This window comes from Coregonus lavaretus (assembly GCF_964263955.1).
Source record: "Coregonus lavaretus genome assembly, chromosome: 34".
Taxonomy (NCBI): Eukaryota; Metazoa; Chordata; class Actinopteri; order Salmoniformes; family Salmonidae; genus Coregonus; species Coregonus lavaretus.
Window position 1 is genome coordinate 31344890 of NC_140021.1, and position 18560 is coordinate 31363449.

Sequence of the window (18560 nt, forward strand, 5' to 3'; positions counted from 1 at the left end):
GCCTCTGAGATTTAAACGCTGACAATTGATTTGCGATGACTTGGTGATAAGACAACATTCCATTCCATGATTAGTGTCTGTGTGCCTGTCTGTCGGTGCCAGGGAAACCCAATCTCCAGTTTATTTATCCTATATGGAAGACGAACACTGGACTTAATCATTTGAGGGAATGACCTAGTGTTCTAGGTTACATTAGTATTTATGTATACACAAGCAGTAAATGAACTAGAGACAGATATTTGGCTCCATGTAAATCTTGATGTCTGTTGCATGAGAGCACAATGTACCTTTTCACCCATTCCACACATCTGCTGTTTGTCATGTATTCAGAAGGATGTGTCTTTGCTATAAAGAGCTGTAAACTCAGTTCTGCTCTTCTGATTTCTCAGTGATCACCTCCAAGGTGGTTACTGACTAACTCCATTACTGCAGTAATTAATAAAGTTCAATTGTTTTGAACTCTCCTTTGATTAGAATAATTACCACGACAACACTCTGGCACTCCAGAGTGAATTTACGAACACACCCATTATAACCAGGGGCATTACAGAGGCAATGGTCATCATGGCATATGAACCTAAGTTATTATTGAGTTCTTATTAGCCAACAGGCATAATACTCTGGCCTCATCCATCAAGGTAAAACCATACATTGGCTGTTTACCAGTTTGTGGCCTGGCCTAAATGAGAGAGCAGAAAGGCATTGAAATATATGAAAAGTTGTAGGGAGGGCTTGACTGAGTGTACAAAACATTAAAGAACACCTGCTCTTTCCATGACATAGACTGACCATGTTAATCCAGGTGAAAGCTATGATCCCTTACTGATGTCACTTGTTAGAGCCACTTCAAATCAGTGTATATGAAGGGGAGGAGACAGGTTAAAGAAGGATTTTTTAAGCCTTGAGGCAATTAAGACATGAATTGTGTATGCGTGCCATTCAGAGGGTGAATGGGCAAGACAAATAATGTAAGTGCCTTTGAATGGGGTATGGTAGTGGTTGCCAGGCGCACCGGTTTGTGTAAAGAACTGCAACGCAGCTGGGCTTTTCACGCTCAACAGTTTCCCGTGTGTATCAAGAATGGTCCCCCACCCAAAGAACATCCAGCAAACTTTACACAACTGCAGGAAGCATTGGAGTCAACATGGGCCAGGATCCCTGTGGAACGTTTTCGACACCTTGTAGAGTCCATGCCCCGACGAATTGAGGCTGTTCTGAGGGCAAAAGAGGGGGTGCAACTCAATATTAGGAAGGTGTACTTAATGTTTTGTACACTCTGTGTTTATCTACACTGGGAAGGGGATACCTTGTCAGTTGCAAAACTGAATGCATTCAACCAAAATGTGTCTCTTAATCGACATCCACGTCATCCGCACCAGGGGAGCAGTTGTCGTTGGGGGTTAACTGCCTTGCTCTGCGGCAGAACGGTTGATTTTTCCACCTTGCCGGCTCTGGGATTCGAACCAGCGACCTTTTGGTTACTGGCCCAATGCTCTTAACCGCTAGGCTACTTCCCGCCCACTGTAGGGGCCTGTAAGGTCATTTTGTTTCCTGACAATCGCATAATGCTGTCGTCACACAATTTCTCATCTGTGTAATTCTAATAACCTGATGGCACTTGTGTTGTTGGTAACAACAGCCTCAGCAAATATTTAGTTTTATCTGCTGCCCCCCCGTACATTTTATAGACAGGGTTTAGCAGTACCCTCGTGACTGCAGCCCAGGCGCAGATTACTGCTGTCTGCAGCACAGAGGTCAGTTCGGCCTATAGGCTGTGTCCAAAATGGTACCCTAATCTCTATGGGCCCTGGTCAAAAGTAGTACACTATGTAGAGAATAGTGTGCAATTTGGGACGCAGTCATAAACAGTGCCACAGTGGCACTTAGAATGCTATTTTGTTTGGGGCAGATTTTGCTGATCTTGATGATTTTGGGCCCATTCATTTACATGTTCCACTGTAGAAGAGTGAGTCGATGGATGAAAAAAAAAATGCATGACATATAGAAAAGGTTTACAGTACAGTGCACACACACACAGTAGAGGTCATTGCCAAGGCATGGCTCCAAAACAAAATCTTTGTGTGTGGTATAGGAGAATGTATTTTCTTTAACACAGAAGTAGGACACAGAATAAGGCAAAATAACAAAACTCCACAATAACAATGTTTAAGCACAGGGCCAGATCCAGGCATACGCGACATAAGCGGTCGCTTAGGGCCCCTGGCCACTAGGGGGCCCCCTACCCCCCCAAAAAATGTTTTTAGGAACTCCGTTGGGGTCTCAACTTACTATTGAGAGTAAGAATAGTATAATACATCAGGTGCAATTTCGAAATGTGGTTGTGCATCAGCAGTTTATGCCAGTCACTGACAGTCACTCAATTAGCCATGTCAGCTAACAATTTTTTGATTGGTAGTCTAGCCAGCTATCTAAATTTGTAGTAATCATGGTTGAATACCGACTGGGCACGTGCCCAGGGGCCCTGACCTCCAGGGGGCCCCCATTGATTTTGTTAGTAATTCTCACTCATTTCATTTTCTCTCCGCCCCATGGAAAAATGTGTAGAATTGCTAAAAATACGCACTGCAACGTTCTCTCTAGTTGCAGATTGTCTCGTGTTGCCATACCTCCAAAATCGCAGACAGTCTAATGTGGGATTCAAGGAGGATTTGGTCCTGGAGATGTAAGTCCTGGTTCTCCACTGAGTCTCTTGGGTACACTTTGACCATGTTTTAGCCAGAACGCTCACCACACATCAGCTATCAGGTGGAGAGGTGAGGAGCGATATGCCAATTAGGAATGAGGGGGATGATTATGTGGCCATGATGGAATGGGGCCAGGTTGGGATTTTTTATGACCACAGAGAGTCTGGACACCCGTTTAACGTCTCATCCAAAAGACAGCACCCTAGGCAGGGCAATGTCCTTAGACCAGAGGGAAGAGTGCCCCCTACTAGCTCTCCAACACCACTTCCAGCAGCATCTGGTCTCCCACCAAGGATGACCAGGATCAACCCTACTTAGCTTCAGAGGCGAGCCAGCAGTGGGATGCAGGGTGGTATGCTGCTGGCATGTCAACTAGGCTTGGGCGGTATACTGTATATACCTTATACCGGGGTCTTTGGAAATAGCCACAGGATGGTTTTTCAATACAGTCAATACCATTGAAACTATTTATTTGAAGTTTTTATTTGTAGATACTTTTTATGTAAATACCTGCAGTCAACTTGTGCAATACGTTAGAAGATAAAGCAGATTGCATTCTTCATTTCACTTGTCACATTATTTTACATTATGTTATTATGTATTACCGTAGTTCCCCAGAACAGTTGAGCCAGTCACGTTTGTAAATAGCACAACTGGAGAAAGCGGGAGCAGGTGAGTCCAACTGTGTATTTGTATTGATATTTATTAAGGATCCCCATTACTACTCTTCCTGGGGTCCAGCAACATTAAGGCAGTTATATACACATGACATTACATTTTATAACACTTTTCACAACACATTAAGTGTGTTCCCTCAGGCCACTACTTTACTATCACATATAGGGCTGTTGCGGTGAACGTATTACCGCCACACCGGCGGTCAAGAGTCACGAAGGCAGTCAGATTCCACGTGACCATTCAGTCAGGGTAATTAGGCTTCTCAAAGCTCTGATGCTGCTGCTGGTCATTAGTAGCCTACCAAACTTGCTAACTGCCTGGTGCTCAGCACTCTATTGGCCCTCTAATCACTCTGACATCAATGCAAATGTTTTCGAAAATCTAATCAAACACTTAATGAGAACCGATGAGCTCATGTTGCACAACATTTCAATAGGCGATACAATTGTGCGAGAAAACAGAGTTATGGCCTCTACTAAAAAGAGGAGGATCCCATCAGCTTTCTATAGGCTAGACCTACTATATTTATTTCTCAACTTTCCTAATATTAAGCACATTGCTTATATTTACAAAAGGAGTATAGCCTACCTGGCTGCCATGAAAATAAACCACGGGGAAAAGCGTCCTCCATTCGCTATTTAAGTGCATAGATGACATGTATTTTTTCAGCTGCCCCTGTTTCGATACAATTGCATGATAATGGTCCATTCTAAATCAAAACAAATTTCACACATACAGTACCAGTCAAAGGTTTGGACACACCTACTCATTCAGTTTTTCTTTATTTTTACTATTTTCTACATTGTAGAATAATAGTGAAGACATCAAAACTATGAAATAACACATATGGAATCATGTAGTAACCAAAAAAAGTGTTTAACAAATCAAAATATATTTTATATTTGAAATTCTTCAAAATAGCCACCCTTTGCCTTGATGACAGCTTTGCACACGCTTGGCATTCTCTCAACCAGCTTCATGAGGTAGTCACCTGGAATGCATTTCAATTAACAGGTGTGCCTTCTTAAAAAGTTAAATTGTGGAATTTCTTCCTTCTTAATGCGTTTGAGCCAATTAGTTCTGTTGTTACAAGGTAGGGGTGGTATACAGAAGAAAGCCCTATTTCGTAAAAGACCAAGTCCATATTATGGCAAGAACAGCTCAAATAAGCAAAGAGAAACGACAGTCCATCGTTACTTTAAGACATGAATGTCAGTCAATACGGAAAATGTCAAGAACTTTGAAAGTTTCTTCAAGTGCAGTCGCAAAAACCATGCTATGATGAAACTGGCTCTCATGAGGACCGCCACAGGAAAGGAAGATCCAGAGTTACCTCTGCTGCAGAGGATAAGTTCATTAGAGTTACTAGCTTCAGATTGCAGCCCAAATAAATGCTTCACAGAGTTGAAGTAACAGACACATCTCAACATCAACTATTCAGAAGAGACTGCATGAATCAGGCCTTCATGGTCGAACTTCTGCAAAGAAACCACTACTAAAGGACAACAATAAGAAGAAGAGACTTGCTTGTGCAACATTTGCGCTTATAGCCTACTACCATGTGCACATTGCTGCGCTTATAATGTGAAGAAATAGCCTAATAGTTTATCAACATTTTAAGCTAAATGTTCTGATCCGTTGGGTCAGCCACATTGCATAAAACATTTTTTTGATGATAGTGGTTGTATTAATTTGGGATCTATCGCATCCCACAACTGTCCCAGACTATGTTTGGAATATTTATTTCTCACACAGAATAGGTCGGCTTTTGTACTATGGGGGATAGTAGATTGACATTGGCTAGTGCTTTTGCGGTTTGTTTTGCCTACTCATCTTGTTGGCTGACGAAAAGTAAATGTGGACAGTTCTTCCAAAATCTTCAATATGCACCTCGGAATTGGATAAGGACGAGCACATTTGCATCCCCAATGTGTCTGTCTTTACTTGTAGCCTGTGAGAAAGACCCGATCACGTGATGGAGCGCGCAGCACTCAGGGAGAATGGCACAACGGCCACTGGCCACAAAAGGCATGGATTTTTTTTGGGTACATTACAGCCACACAAAGGGGATGCCGCTGTGAAATTCTAGGCATTATCAAGTGCTTGTCAAATTGTGAATGAGTGACTGATGTTGTGTGTACAGCCTGCGCAAAAAACTAAGAGCTCATGCCTTTCAAGCTACTTTTTTCAAATCATCATTAGAGTCGCATCATGCAGCCTTACAATGTATTAAAAATCAAACCCTATAGCCCAACATTTGTAGAACAACTAAAGTTACATTAATAACTCTAAATTAAGCATATAGGAATCCCTATTTCTTTGTTAACCGCTCAACACAGAATAGCTGCATGTACGCACTCCCTCAAATCGTTTGGAGAAAATATCCTTTCTATTTTATTCAGCTTTGTTCAATTGTATTCTTCATACTATAAAATAATGCCACGGAATTCTAAGCAAATCTTGTCTGCTAAATGAACTAGTGTAGCCCACAGCCATTTGACATAGCCAGATCAGGACCTAACATAAGGACCACTCACAGTATGCTATTCTGTTCTTCTGAAATAGACTATATTTTCTTCATATCATGCTTCTTTAGACCTGTCTAAAATAAATAATGGATTTATTGTGAAGGTGTAGGCAATATTACATCGATTTATTAGACTATTAGAAAATGTTGATGTTCCAAAAGGTCAGCATCAGTGGCTTGTAGGCTATGTGTGGAAGCCAGGAGATGCAAAATGTGTTTATGTTAATTAACGGTCAATTACCGTGAGACCGACAGTTAATTGCTTGACAATCACCGGCTGACAAAATTGTGACCTCCACAGCCCTAATCACATATCTACGATATGAAACCCATGTGTGTGTAGAGTGCGTGTCTTATCATGTGTATGTGTGTGTGTTTCTTCACAGCCCCCGCTGTTCCATAAGGTGTATTTTTATCTGTTTGTTTTATCTGACTCTACTGCTTGCATCAGTTACCTGATGTGGAATAGAGTTCCATGTAGCCATGGCTCTATGAAGTACTGTGCGCCTCCCATAGTCTGTTCTTGACTTGGGGATTGTGAAGAGACCTTTGGTGGCATGTCTTGTGGGGTATGCATTGGTGTCCGAGCTGTGTGCTAGTAGTTTAAACAGATACCTCAGTGCATTCAGCATGTCAACACTTCTTACAAAAACAAGTAGTGATGAAGTCAATCTCTCCTCCACTGAGCCAGGAGAGATTGACATGCATATTATCAATGTTAGCTCTCCGTGTACATTTTAGGGCCAGCCGTGCTGCCCTGTTCTGAGCCAATTGTAATTTTCCGAGGTCCCTCTTTGTGGCACCTGACCACACGATTGAACAGTAGTCCAGGTGTGACAAAACTAGGGCCTGTAGGACCTGCCTTGTTGATAGTGTTGTTAAAAAGGCAGAGCAACGCTTTATTGTGGACGGACTTCTCCCCATCTTAGCTACAGATCAACATGTTTTGACCATGACAGTTTACAATCCAGGGTTACTCCAAGCAGTTTAGTCACCTCAACTTGCTCAATTTCCACATTATGTATTACAAGATTTAGTTGAGGTTTAGGGTTTAGTGAATGACTTGACCCAAATACAATGCTTTTAGTTTTTGAAATATTTAGGACTAACTTAATATTTAGCACCCATTCTGAAACTAACTGCAGCTCTTAAGTGTTGCAGTGATTTCACTCGCTGTAGTAGCTGACGTGTAGTGTTGAGTCATCAGCATACATAGACACACTGGCTTTACTCAAAGCCAGTGACAGGTCATTAGTAAAGATTGAAAAAAGTAAGGGGCCTAGACAGCTGCCTTGGGGAATTCCTGATTCTACCTGGATTAGGTTGGAAAGGCTTCCATTAAAGAACACCCTCTGTGTTCTGTTAGACAGGTAACTCTTTATCCATAATATAGCAGGGGGTGTAAAGCCATACCACATACATTTTTCCATCAGCAGGCTGATCGATAATGTCAAAAGTCACACTGAAGTCTAACAAAACAGCTCCCACAATCTTTTTTTTAATCATCAATTTCTCTCAGCCAATCATCAGTCATTTGTGTAAGTGCCGTGCTTGTTGAATGTCCTTCCCTATAAGCGTGCTGAAAGTCTGTTGTCAAGTTGTTTACAGTGAAATATCTGGCCAAACACCATTTTTCCCTAAAGTTTACTAAAGGGTTAATAACAGGCTGATTGGTCGGCTATTTGAGCCGGTAAAGAGGGCTTTACTATTCTTGGAATTACTTTTGCACACACTTTCTAGTTGGCTTAGATTGAAGATATGGCAAATAGGAGTGGCAATATCCCCCGCTATTATTATTGACACGGGACAGTGTTTTTTTTTTTTCTTCAATAGAGTGATCATGGACGTGCAACTATAGTTTTCCTTCACAGAAAATACATTTGTGCAACACATTCGGCAGAAAATAGCTTCATTTTGATCAGATGACAACAGAAGTGCAACGCTATTTGGCTGGTAGCCACACAAGTAGGCTAAATGAGCTTACAATGAAAAAGCACAGTATTTTTTGCAAAAACTATGCATGGCCATCATATTTTTGTTTATCATAGAAAGAATGTCGCCAGCTACATTTCCTAATGTTTTTCTCAAAGTGAATCTTGCATTTTACCAGAGAAAAGTAGGCTGGCTATACTGAGAAGAGTACCGGAGAAAAGTAGCTACACATCAGTCAGAGTGCTGTCTGCTGATAAAATGCCCGTTTGTGAATTCTCATTCGAGTGGAGAAGTGCAACTGAAGCACAAAATTAGTCTGATGCCAAGCAGAAATTACAATAAGCCTTTTTTACAAAACACAGTAAGATACTGTATTTCTTATGCGTTTTATATTTTTTTCCTGTGTGAAAAACAAAGAATTCTGTGTTAACGCGACCCATAAGTTTAACTTGATAGTTATCGAAGTAAGTGGCTGAATTAATAAGGTGATGGGGCATCATATTGTGTTGGCTTTCTGCAGTGTTTGAGAAGTCAAAGCCCTTTGGATGAGTTGTCTGTACAGCTGCCACTGCTATCTTTTGCTCCTCCCCCATTTCTCAGAGCAGAGCAGGCAGGCCCGTTGCCCTAGCGACTACAGACTCCACACAAACACAACGTGTACATATGTGCACAATGTCTCTCATTCATGTCCAAACTCACCAAACATGACATCCGGTATATATATATATATATATAAATAACTTTATGAGCTGGACTGCCTGTTTTTGCAAAAATATCTGTTTGCGCTTGTTAGCATATTTAGCTAGCAGCCTCCATGGAAATTCGTTATTACTTGTGCTAATTTTGTTAGTGTTCTGGTAATAGATGCCCAATGGGCATTTTTTGTGTTTTTGGTGCCCCCTTGTGTACGAAGCCGATAATACGGTAAATTCCGCGATATGAAAATCTGGATACCGCCCAACCCTAATGTCAGCCACACTGGTTACAAACGAATGAGTTTGGGTTCTCAATTGAAAAAAATGACATTTTTTTAAACCAAATATATGTTATATTTGATTATTAACAAGCCTATATTTCAAGTTGCAACCTATTTCTTTCAACACTGAACTTAAATTCCCCTTTGGTTAAAAGGCCCAATGCAGCTGATTTTATATCAATATCAAATAATTTCTGGGTAATAATTAAGTACCTTCCTGTAATAGTTTTCCATTCAAATTGACAAAAATAGCTTCTAAGCAAAAACTATTCACAAAAACATTTTTGTTAGGACTAGCTGTTATTGGCAGAGACGTTTGGAACTCTTTGTTATTGGTCTATTAACCAATTTCCTACCTGGTGATATCGCCAGGCAAGCAGAAACACCCGCCTATGCAAACAGGCTGATTAGAAGGTCCTGTGTACATTGTATTTTTAACCATCAACTATCAGGAATTAACACAGATATTTTTTTCTCTCACACTTTTACAGTTAGTTTCATTAGCTGTTGTACAGTATGATACAAAACTACAGAATTCTGACTGCATAGGGCCTTTAAACCTAATAAATAACAAATGTAAACTAATAGATAAGACTATACAACACATTTTTTCATGTTGTACAAAGTAGATTTTTCACTTTGGAATTATCTATCCAAATTTTTTCAATTGGGTTACAAGCAACTCAATCAATTTCCTGTTAAAATATTAAGTTGGTTCCAAAACATGAAATAATGACATACGACTTACACATTAACTGGTTCCAATATTGTAACCAAATGGTGACATATCATCAATGGAAACCTTTCCAGGCTCTTGATTATCACAGTACTTATACAGATACTGTATCATTTAAGATTCAGTGCTGGCAGTAAATATATATTTTCTATGATTATATGTTAACAGAACACATTACCTGGAATGACATTCACTCTCACAGGTGGCCATGGCCCCAATAGGCCACGACTCCAACTCTTCTGATAGGCCGCCACCACTGTATTGCACCCACTGCTATATAATGCGGATGCACATGGCGTGTTGAAAGCAATTTAGATTTCATTCAATTAAAAATCAATCACACTGATCTGTCAAATTCGTTATTTGATTTCAGACTAATTTAATAGAATAGGTTGAATGAACCAAAGCCTAATTTTGGATCACACCAATCAGAAAAAGCACTTCAGATGAACAACAGTGCCGTCCCACTTAACAACAGTGCCGTCCTACTTAACAACAGTGCCGTCCCACTTAACAACAGTGCCGTCCCACTTTTTACAGTGCATGTCAGAACTCTGGAGGATTCAGCTGGCTACACATCTGCTAGGTCAGAGACCTGCATGTACTAGTACACTGCCTAGGGTTGCAACATTCTGGGAACTTTCAATAAATTCCTTGGTTTTTCAGAAATCAGTAAGTAGAATTTCAGTAAAGCAGACATCAAACCAAGTTTGATGAGGAAACTGACAAAATATGTCATGCACACACAAAAGGAAGCTACAAATAATCTTGCTGAACTCAGCTGATGTGAACTATAGAATGGCAAGACCAGAAAACAGAGACTGTTTCATTCTCATTCTATATGTGTCACTTGCACGTGGAGGTATTTTTCTGATCTGTGAGGCATTGCACCCATGGGACTGTATCCTATTTTGTGGATCAGAATATGTTGACTGCACTAGCTAGAGGTATGTTGCTGTCAACAACAATAAGCTCCTTCCAGAGCATACTATTGGTCCTTGATGGTGTATTCAATTAACAAATAAATAATATTCTCTTACAGTGGGGAAAAAAAGTATTTAGTCAGCCACCAATTGTGCAAGTTCTCCCACTTAAAAAGATGAGAGGCCTGTAATGTTCATCATAGGTACACGTCAACTATGACAGACAAAATGAGAAAAAAAATTCCAGAAATTCACATTGTAGGATTTTTTATGAATTTATTTGCAAATTATGGTGGAAAATAAGTATTTGGTCACCTACAAACAAGCAAGATTTCTGGCTCTCACAGACCTGTAACTTCTTCTTTAAGAGGCTCCTCTGTCCTCCACTCGTTACCTGTATTAATGGCACCTGTTTGAACTTGTTATCAGTATAAAAGACACCTGTCCACAACCTCAAACAGTCACACTCCAAACTCCACTATGGCCAAGACCAAAGAGCTGTCAAAGGACACCAGAAACAAAATTGTAGACCTGCACCAGGCTGGGAAGACTGAATCTGCAATAGGTAAGCAGCTTGGTTTGAAGAAATCAACTGTGGGAGCAATTATTAGGAAATGGAAGACATACAAGACCACTGATAATCTCCCTCGATCTGGGGCTCCACGTAAGATCTCACCCCGTGGGGTGAAAATAATCACAAGAACGGTGAGCAAAAATCCCAGAACCACACGGGGGGACCTAGTGAATGACCTGCAGAGAGCTGGGACCAAAGTAACAAAGCCTACCATCAGTAATACACTACGCCGCCAGGGACTCAAATCCTGCAGTGCCAGATGTGTCCCCCTGCTTAAGCCAGTACATGTCCAGGCCCGTCTGAAGTTTGCTAGAGTGCATTTGGATGATCCAGAAGAGGATTGGGAGAATGTCATATGGTCAGATGAAACCAAAATATAACTTTTTGGTAAAAACTCAACTCGTCGTGTTTGGAGGACAAAGAATGCTGAGTTGCATCCAAAGAACACCATACCTACTGTGAAGCATGGGGGTGGAAGCATCATGCTTTGGGGCTGTTTTTCTGCAAAGGGACCAGGACGACTGATCCGTGTAAAGGAAAGAATGAATGGGGCCATGTATCGTGAGATTTTGAGTGAAAACCTCCTTCCATCAGCAAGGGCATTGAAGATGAAACGTGGCTGGGTCTTTCAGCATGACAATGATCCCAAACACACCGCCCGGGCAACGAAGGAGTGGCTTCGTAAGAAGCATTTCAAGGTCCTGGAGTGGCCTAGCCAGTCTCCAGATCTCAACCCCATAGAAAATCTTTGGAGGGAGTTGAAAGTCCGTGTTGCCCAGCGACAGCCCCAAAACATCATTGCTCTAGAGGAGATCTGCATGGAGGAATGGGCCAAAATACCAGCAACAGTGTGTGAAAACCTTGTGAAGACATACAGAAAACGTTTGACCTGTGTCATTGCCAACAAAGGGTATATAACAAAGTAGTGAGAAACTTTTGATATTGACCAAATACTTATTTTCCACCATAATTTGCAAATAAATTCATAAAAAATCCTACAATGTGATTTTCTGGAATTTTTTTTCTAATTTTGTCTGTCATAGTTGACGTGTACCTATGATGAAAATTATAGGCCTCTCTCATCTTTTTAAGTGGGAGAACTTGCACAATTGGTGGCTGACTAAATACTTTTTTCCCCCACTGTATATCGAGACACATATACACATAACAATGTTATCGCCAGACACACTATTTAAATGGTATAGATAAGTTTGCTCTGTCTAATCAACAGAGGTGGAAAGACCTGTTATCATCCTAGACTCTGTGGCTGCTAGGACTACTAAAGAGAACCTTGTGTGGCGGTAATCTTTTTTAGAAGCTTACAGTACAAATCGGTCTTTCCCTGTCTACTGTTGGCACGTTCTTCTACTGCTCCAAGTCCAAGTGCCTAGCAATGTGCTTTGCAAAGATTGTGCGTTCAGTTCTGCCAACTGAATGGCAAAACACACTATCACGCGTTGGTAATTGTTAAACTCACATTCTGTAAGATGTGCACAACATCAAAGAGTGGGCCACCAACAAAAATGTAAACAATAGACTATAGAGCAAATGCATCCCATGACATTTCATTTTCAAATGGAAATAGCACTTCATTTATAGGAACCCTATCTAAAATTCAGTTGCACCCCTTTTGCCCTCAGAACAGCCTCAATTCGTCAGGCCATGGATGTTGGCCCATGTTGACTCCAATGCTTCCCACAGTTGTGTCAAGTTGGCTGGATGTCCTTTGGGTGGTGGAACATTCTTCATACACATGGGAACGGCAGCGTTGTAGTTCTTGACACACTCAAACTACTACCATACCCAGTTCAAAGGCACTTAAATATTTTGTCTTGCCCATTCGCCCTCTGAATGGCAACCATACACAATCCATGTCTCAATTGTCTCAAGGCTTAAACATTATTCTTTAACCTGTCTCTTCCCCTTCATCTACACCGATTAAAGTGGATTTAACAGGTGACATCAATAAGGGCTCATAGCTTTCACCTGGATTCACATGGTCAGTCTGTCATGTTTTGTTCACTCAATGTATATAATACTGCATCTGTAATGCTCAAGGAATGACATTCATGAGAGCAACATTACTTTGACTTGAAGCTATATAATTTGTTTACAAAGTATCTAATGAAAACAATAACATAAAACAATCGAGTATTATATGTCCTTAGTATTTATGACAAGGTAAGATCTTATTCCTCAATTCACGGGGGATACTATTCATTAATAAAAATGAGACTGTGGAAATCTTAAGGTTACTTGCGTAACCCTGGTTTTCTGTTATTATGAGTAAGATAGCTCACTGTGGGATTTACCAGAATCTCTAAAGCCGTGTTCACATTGGCTGTTTGAAGTGACTCAAATCCTATTTATTTGCATATCCGATTCAAATCTGTTATTTTTCCTGCCAAAAAACACACGGAATCCGTTTTTTCAAGCCACATTTCAAAGTAACTGAACTAAATGACTATCGCCCCGTAGCACTCACCTCTGTCATCATGAAGTGCTTTGAGAGACTAGTCAAGGATCATATCACCTCTACCTTACCCTAGACCCACTTCAATTTGCTTACTGCCCCAATAGATCCACAGATGATGCAATCGCCATCACACTGCACACTGCCCTATCCCATCTGGACAAGAGGAATACCTATGTAAGAATGCTGTTTATTGCCTATAGCTCAGCATTCAACACCATAGTACCCTCCAAGCTCATCATTAAGCTCGAGGCACTGGGTCTGAACCCCGCCCTGTGCAACTGGGTCCTGGACATCCTGACGGGCAGCCCCCAGGTGGTGAAGGTAGGAAACAACATCTCCACTTCGCTGATCCTCAACACTGGGGCCCCACAAGGGTGCGTGCTCAGCCCCCTCCTGTACTCCCTGTTCACCCATGACTGCGTGGCCAAGCACGCCTCCAACTCAATCATCAAGTTTGCAGACGACACAACAATAGTTGGCTTGATTACCAACAGTGACGAGACCGCCTACAGGGAGGAGGTGAGGGCTCTGGGAGTGTGGTGCCAGGAAAATAACCTCTCACTCAACGTCAACAAAACAAAGGAGACGATAGTGGACTTCAGGAAACAGCACCCCCTATCCACATCGACGGGACCGCAGTGGAGAAGGTGGAAAGCTTCAAGTTCCTTGGCGTACACATCACCGACAAACTGAAATGGTCCACCCACGCAGACAGTGTGGTGAAGAAGGCGCAACAGAGCCTCTTCAACCTCAGGAGGCTGAAGAAATTCGGCTTAGCACCTAAAACCCTCACAAACCTTTACAGATGCACAATTGAGAGCATCCTGTCGGGCTGCATCACCACCTGGTACGGCAACTGCACCGCCCGCAACCGCAGGGCTCTCCAGAGGGTGGTGCAGTCTGCCGAACGCATTACCGGGGGCAAACTACCCGCCCTCCAAGACACCTACAGCATCCGATGTCACAGGAAGGCCAAAAAGATCATCAAGGACATCAACCAACCGAACCACTGCCTGTTCACCCCACTATCATCCAGAAGGCGAGGTCAGTACAGGTGCATCAAAGCTGTGACCGAGAGACTGAAAAACAGCTTCTATCTCAAGGCCATCAGACTGTTAAATATCCATTACTAGCACATTAGAGGCTGCTGCTGCCTATTGAAATCACTGGCCACTTTAAGAAATGGAACACTAGTCACTCTAATAATGTTTACATATCTTGCACTCCTCATCTCTTATGTATATACTGTATTCTATTCTATAATATTCTACTGTATCTTAGTCCATGCCGCTCTGTCATTGCTTGTCCATATATGTGTATATTCTTAAATTCCATTCCTTACTAGTTTTGTGTGTATTGGGTAAATGTTGTGAAATTGTTAGATATTACTTGTTAGATATTACTGCACTGTCGGAGCTAGAAGCACAAGGATTTCGCTACACCCGCTATAACATCTGCTGAACACGTGTATGTGACAAATAAAATTTGATTTGATTTGAAACCACTTTCGTAGGTGGTTTGAAGTCAGATATAAATCTGATTCCTGGCCATGTGACTTGTGTCTGAGCGGTCAAATCTGATTTATTTGCCCTCAAGTAGTTTTTAGACTGTTATTCAGCATATCTTGTAGTTTGTTGGAGAATGGCACCAGAGGGGATGGCTGCCGTTTTATGGACTCTTAACTAACCATGCTATTTTGTTTGTTTATTTGGTCCATAATGTTGCTGCTCCCATCTCTTATGACTGAAAATAGCTTCTGGACATCAAAACAGTGATTACTCACCTTGAACTGGACGAATAATTTTTCTTTAATGAGTCGGACGAGAGGGATTTGCCCCAGACACCCGACAGGGCCCTCATCCCCGTCATTCGCAGTAGAAAGAAAAGGAGATATCGCAGAATATTTAGCGAACTCCATGACAGTAGCTAAAGCAAGGGGCTATAGCAGCACACAAGTAGACTACAAATGCATGCTGGCATGGGCATGCCCTCAGTTCGTGAAGTGAGCGCTACTGGAGCGAAATTGGAGTGGGCGAGAAGGCAGATGCTCCAGCCTTTGGGCAACTCGCTCCGCGCTCCAGTCAAATTGGGAACGCTCCGCTCCCATACTCTGGTTAGAAGAGAATTTGCTAAAGACAGTGGTCTAGATTCTGGGAGGCTGCCCAAACGGGGAAGAAACAAATCAGTTGCTTTGTTATTTAACTTAGAACGAAACACGACCCGACATAGTATATCAACACTGACAAGGGTTGGCTGTTAATTGAGTGACAGTTTGACTCTCAAATCCGTGTATTGGTGTGAGGCAAGTGACTTATAGCGAGACAGCCCTGATTTCTCATTGGAGTGCCATTGGAGTTCGAAAATGACAGCAAGAGTTCTAAGTCCTACAACCTCCAGCGCAGTATGACAAAATCAACAGTACAAAACCAAATATATTAAACTGTTTTAAGCAATTGATCTTGTGTCATCGTGCTGGCTATAAACGTGTATATTAACAAGTAGCATAATATAAATTAATTCAAGTTGCTCAAATTCTAATAGTTCGCCTAATTTCCGTGTATGTGACAAAACAAGCAAGTGTAGAGAATCATTGTACAATCTAAACCGCTCTGAAATATCTTTTCAATTACCAAAAATATTGTATTTTCAGCAGTTTGAAACTGGTGTACAAAACCGAAAGTAAAAGGACAAAAACTGCTGGAAGCATAGAAATAGAGCACGTGGAACACATCTAACGCTTCTTAGACTTGCTTTCAATGAGAATGACATCTATAATTGGCATTTCTATTTGAATTTGGTCGGGTCCCCCAAAATGTTACATATTGCAGTTCTTTAAATATGGCAAAAATAATTATAGTTTCATTTTTGATTATAGTAAATTAAGCAAACCCATAGATTGTTACAATAATCACATATTGCTCACTAGTTTAACCATTTTGAGAGTTTAAAAATGCTCCTATGCACAATTTAACAGGGAGTTCTAGAAGTAGTTTCCATAGTGACTGTGCAGCAGCACCTTCATTTGCCCTCACTAGTCTGTGTAAGATTGTGTGATATTTAGCTGTGGTTATATTCACATTTCCTGAAATTATGTTAATATCTATGGCCACTCTTTACGCGTCAGGACAGACAAACTACAGAGGCAAGCCTACCCTAATCTACATATATGCTTAAATATGTGTATGTATATTTAATTAGCCAACAATTTAGAACTACAGGAGCGAAAGCTAACAGAATATGGTCGTCAGAAGTCCTAAAAAAATAACTTTCATTATAGCTTCATACAGTAGCCTAAAGCCGATACTGTGTTGCCCTACATAGCCCAGACAAACGTGAGCTTCACACCAAAGACTCTATGAAAAACCTGCTGTTTCTCAGAAAACTGGAGCTTATCAACTTCACCAGCGTATCAACTTCAGCGGCGAGAGTAGTACTTGTATACATACCGTTTGCAGACAGTCATTTGCCAGCCAGTGTCCCTTATTTAGCACGGTCGTTTCTCCTCAATATTCGCAGTTCACTTCAGCTCGACATTGAATCGTCTAGCGGCTCTATGATCTGACCATGTGACCACGTAAACCGCTCTTTCACGTGATACAATGTTATAGTCAAAGATGATGGATAAATAAAGATGTCCCACTCAGTCCGTTTACCGTAGAAAAAAATGGTCAGTTCCGGGCTGCTTAACGGGGTGGCTCTGCCATAGGCAACAATGAATTACAGCTGGGTCTGGTCCGTCATATACAGTCATTGGTCTGGTCTGTTTGACACTGGGCACGTGTCAGTTCAACGTCTATTCCAAGTTGGTTCAACGTCATGTCATTGAAATGACGTGGAAACAATGTTGATTCAACCAGTGTGAGCCGAATGTGTTAGTTCATTAACCAGAAAAAACGAGGGAGTGGGATGTCTCGCTTCCTCTTCCGAATCTGTTTTTTACCAGTATCATGTTCCACGCAGACGCTCGCTGTTAGGGTGCGTTCATACATTCACTTTGGAGTGTCAGAATGCGCTCTGGGTGTGTGTAAATTAGGAGTATTGTCAGATTGTCCTTTAATAAATTCAGTGCATTTCGCCCTCGGAGCATTCAGAGCGCACACTGGACGCTCTGGCCGAGGAATAGGGTAGATCCGTGCGCAAGCTAACTGGCTAAAGTTGGCTAGCTTACTAGCTACTTCCAGACACAAATGAGAAAACCAGTGGCGGCTCCTGAAAAAATTCTCAGGGGGGGGCAATTTTTCTGATGATTTAGGTGACCTACACACATTTAAAAAAAGATATGTCCAGCAACAACATGAAGACAGGGGCAGCATATAAGTCAATGCCAGAAGCATTTATTGACTGATCTCAAAAGTGTTGGCTTACAAAAGCAAAATAAGTTATCACAGTAAAAATAATCAAGGGTGTTCTTTCACATTCCTCAACACTGCATAAACAATATGCATTTCCATAAACAAATGAAATATCAGCTGAAAATACAGCATCTTGGTATTTGTTCAGATTGCAGGATCAACAAGAGCTTTTACCACATTTTTTGCCTCATGGTTGAATTGGAAATATGTGCACCTGAGCATAATTCACAACAAGCAAGCAGGAGCTTTTGATAGAGGCTACTGAAAACATTGATGCAAGTTATTGGTAATAAGAAATTTTTATAGACTTCCATATTCTGCCCTCTTGTATAGATTTGTGAAAATGAACAGTGATAGACATTTTGCCTGAAAACAGAATTTGAAAATAATTTCTAGAAAAGGTAAACACAGCTATCTGTATGGCTTTGTAAAAATGAACAACCATATTCTGGCCAATTGTATAGATTTGTAAATATGAACAACCATATTCTGGCCAATTGTATAGATTTGTAAAAATGAACATGAACAGATTATATATATATATATATATTTTTTTTTTAATGAAAAATAACTATTTTAAACAACATCAACTGTGAACTGATTTGGGCGTGTGTGTGTTAAAGAGACAGACAGGGAGGGACAAAGAGAGAGAGAGGCTACATTACTTGTACTGAAACTGTT

General features: G+C 41.1%; 1 protein-coding gene across 1 annotated transcript in view; it reads right to left on the reverse strand.

Annotated features, from left to right (window-relative positions):
* Positions 1-17071, reverse strand: part of LOC311109372 (phosphatidate phosphatase LPIN2-like) — a 46208-nt gene extending 29137 nt beyond the window's left edge. Inside the window, exon 1 of the mRNA XM_084152225.1 lies at positions 16974-17071. The gene's annotated coding sequence lies outside the window, so the exon portion shown is untranslated. The remainder of the gene's footprint in view (positions 1-16973) is intronic.
* Positions 17072-18560: the final 1489 nt, after the last annotated feature.